Below are 3,893 nucleotides of genomic sequence, written 5' to 3'. Positions count from 1 at the left end.
GAGCATAAAAGGAGGGTGAGATGAGGGAAAAATAAGGGTGGGTCAGAGACAGAGAGGACGCCGCAGCTATGACAGAGGCGGATGGGGCGGGGAGAAATGAGGGTGAGGCAAAGAGTGAGAAGGGAGAAGTGCAGAGAAGAGAGCGATGTCCGCAGGAGAGCAGGGTAAAGCGAAGGGTGTGGCCGAGAGTAAGGATGCCGAGGTGGAAAGAGCAGAAGAGATAAAGCGCATAGGGACAAACAACGAGAAAAAATAGAGTAAATTTAGACCATCCAGCACCCAGACTCAGCTCTCAGACGCCCAGGAGACACCAGGCAAACCCATGCTTCCTCGTGGCGCTCCCAGATACTGAAGCTCGGAGCTTCAGGGAGCCATTGTTCCTTCCAGCTCCGTTAGCTGTAGAGTAGACCCTGGTGAAAGAGTTCTGGTGGACGACAGCAGAGAGCCGCCCCCTGGTGCTTGCTGAAAGCCCGTAGCTCATGAAGGGCGCAATGGTACACTTCCTGAAAGCAACTGTCAGGAACCCGTGGTGGGTTGGGTGGATAGCAGTGCCCACAACTGTCTCTGTGGAGTTGCTGATCACGCTGTTCATTCTGGCTGTGCTGAAGCTTGGAAGGGAGGATGACAAAGGCCAGTGATCGGCTGAGGCAGCACGACTAAGAAGTTGCATATAGAGTACCCTCAGTGCATCTAACTTATGACCAATGACTCCCTCCTGCCCTTTCCAATGTCTTGAGCCACTTCCCCCTACTTTAAGGCTCAGTGCCACTTGCTGGTGCTTACGGGCCGCTCCCTCAACCCAATCTCCCATATATCCTGTTGCCTGCCCTAATTACTTCACATCCCGACTAGATGAAGAGTGATCTTTTTTCCGGTTGGCAGCCCCAAACTGCAGCTCTTGAAATTCTCTTAGCAACCCCAATAAAAGATTCTCCTCCTGCCCTACCTCTTTGGCCACTGACAGGTCTTTGCATAAGACTCCTCCCCACTTCCCGGGCTGCACCTTCTTCAACCCTAATACTTCCCTGTGGTGTTCCCGGGCCCCCTTTATGCAGACAACATGGTTCCAAGGCGCCGGGACCCACAACAACCTCCGGCCGACCTCCGCCATTATTCTTGAGCAGCCGGCATGCAGCACCGGCTACGCCCACCAATCACAGAGCGAGTAACAAACAGGAAACACACGGTCTCCAGCGACAGCGAATCATGATGAGGTAAGAAAGAAATGCAGCGCGAGCCAACCATAATGAAAAACGCTAGACAGTATTCTGAAACGTCACGCTAAGTGAAAGAAACGTCAGCAGCACAGCTGGTACGAAGATCTTTTAACAACGCTTCCGCCATAGAGAAGGACTGGAAGATGGCGTCACCCAGTGTGACAACGTTCTTTAGTTTTCTGCTCTTTTTGTTGTTGCTATGCAATGTAGCGCAGGTGGCCCGAGGGCATTACAGCAATTTACATAAGCGCTAGAACATATTACACAATTTTCCTGGCACGGGAGGGGGATTAATTTTTGTCCAGAATGACCGGATTTTGTGCCAGATTTGAAACCTGTTTCCCCCGTGCCAAGCTCGGTAGTTCCAGCCATAGGACACATCTCCGCATCGTTAAGGGGCGAACGCATTTTAAACAAGCACAAGCGCTCACGCGGCAGAAGGGGGAGGGGAGAGAGGGGGGGCCTGCGGGAGCGAGCAGCAAGGCGCGATAATTGATAACATATGGTGTCACTGCTCGCTCCCGCAAGGGAATCGCCAGACGTGTACGCGTTGCCATTGGAAGCAATGCAACGCATGCACGTTTTTGGCCTCAAAACCGACTCGATGGCAAAAGGTCTTTTTAGCGCATGTGCGCTGCGTAGGCGAGACCTAAAAAGGCATAATTTCTGATTGCCACAACAAAGGACCAATGACAATCGATGAGCTTGGTTAAAGCCCAGATTGTACATACATCAGGTCTTGCAGACAGCACTTACGCGCTGGCTAGGCTCGACCTAGAAACACTATCCTAACTGATGCTATAAGTAAGATTATTCAACTGTATTTTCAGGTTTGGGGTGTATTTTCCAAAATCTACACAATTTATGAAAGTCATCTTAATAGCTACAATCAAGGTGGAAACAAAAAAACATGAATCATTAACAAGCTACACAGCTGCTTGATTGGCAGAAAAGCCTATCAATGTTTTAATGTAATGTATTACTGATGATGCTAAAAACACACACTGGAGTTCGGAAAAGTGCTAGGACATTCCCACCCACAAATGGGTATACTAAAAAATACAAAAAACATTTATGACGTAATCACAGAACACTTTAATATAGAAAGGTAAGATTTTGGATGTCTGACTTGTTCTTAGTTACTGTGGAGAAATCATTGACTTAGTTATTATTATTTTTTTTTCTTTCTTTATTAGTTTTCAGTTAACATAACACAAGGCACTTATACTTTTACGAGGTATGAGTGCAATTCAAGATATATTGACCATGTATAAAGTAACATAGGTATCAGAAACCACAATGAAAATGTTACGACCACCATAAGCTTCCTTCCAATATCTCTCAAAATGTTAAAAATGAAAAAAAAGAAATAATTAGACTACGTCTATTTTCCGATTGCGACCGCGTTTCTTCCCTATCCCAGTACTCTGCCGAGCTGATGTTTGCCTCCCCTTCTGGAGCACCCTCATGTACCCCGTCTCTTTGCCAATCATGTATTGCTGGAATAGACTCCAAAAAGCCTTGGGCCTGACCTTCGGAGGTAGAAGTTCACTGTATGTGTCCGTCTGTGTGTTGCAGTATATCATGTCTTTGGTCCCTTCGTCTGTCGGATTTATTGGACCCTAGCCCAGCGCATCGCCACCCACCCTTTGGCAAGCAGTAAGCCAATCGCCAGCAGCCGCCTTACATCCTTATTGACTTCCTTATCATACCCCATTAAAGCGAGAAATGGGTCTGGGGTGAGCGAGTGCCAAGTGATTTCGTTTAGAATATGGAATACTTTCTCCTAAAACTCTAAGATTTTAGGGCAGTACCAGGCTACATACAGAAAGCTGGCTGCCTGCTCTGTGCAACGATTTCAAGTAGCTGAGTCTCTCAATCCATATCTATACAACCTTTCTGGAGTGTAATATACCCTATTTATATATTTGAAATGGATGAGGCGATGCATTCCATTCAGTGAGATTCTTCTGGTCAGCTCGCAGCAGTATCGCCAATCGGCATCTCCTATAACCCTGGCCAATTCTTTTTGGCAGTCCTGTCGCGCTCTCGAGTGTAGTGACCATCTGTTCTCTTGCGTAATGCTGTAGATACTTGTGACCAATTTAGTAGGGGAGGAAGTTCGGATAATGTGTGTTAGGTCAAGGACCTCTGCAGGTTCCTTAAGGCCTTCTCCCAGGAGTGCTTGTAACACGTGACGAACTCTGAGGTACTGATACTTATCAAGTGTCAAAGAGGAGTATCCCTCAGCTGATATATCCTCCCATTTGCGCAAAACCCCATCCCCAAACAGATCACCTACTTCAGTAATGCCTACCCTCTGTAAAGCAGTAGAAACTTCCCTCTCTATCCCTGTTGGGAGCCAGGGGCACCATTCTAGGGGCATCAGAGGTGAGTGTTTCCTAGACGGCTTATTCAATACTACCTGTGGCAATGTGACTGCGTTGGCAGCAACTTTCTCTATGTGTAAGTGTGGGAGGGCCTGGGAGCCGTGCATCCATGTGTAAGCATGTGAGCTCTGGGCTGCCTTGTAATATAATTCAAGATCTAGGGCATTAAGACCTCCCATGGAGTATGGTAAAGCTAGCATTTCCCACTTAAGTCACAGTGATTTACCAGCCCAAGCTAATTGAATCTAATGCGACCTATTCTTAGCAAATATGTATGCCAGTAGAA

General features: G+C 47.3%; 1 pseudogene; it reads right to left on the bottom strand.

Annotated features, from left to right (window-relative positions):
• Positions 1-292: 292 nt before the first annotated feature.
• Positions 293-1,111, bottom strand: LOC146863246 (uncharacterized; annotated as a pseudogene).
• Positions 1,112-3,893: the final 2,782 nt, after the last annotated feature.

The sequence above is a fragment of the Triturus cristatus genome, chromosome 2_2, assembly GCF_964204655.1.
Source record: "Triturus cristatus chromosome 2_2, aTriCri1.1, whole genome shotgun sequence".
NCBI classification, from domain to species: Eukaryota; Metazoa; Chordata; class Amphibia; order Caudata; family Salamandridae; genus Triturus; species Triturus cristatus.
This window is presented reverse-complemented; position numbering and strand designations above follow the sequence as displayed.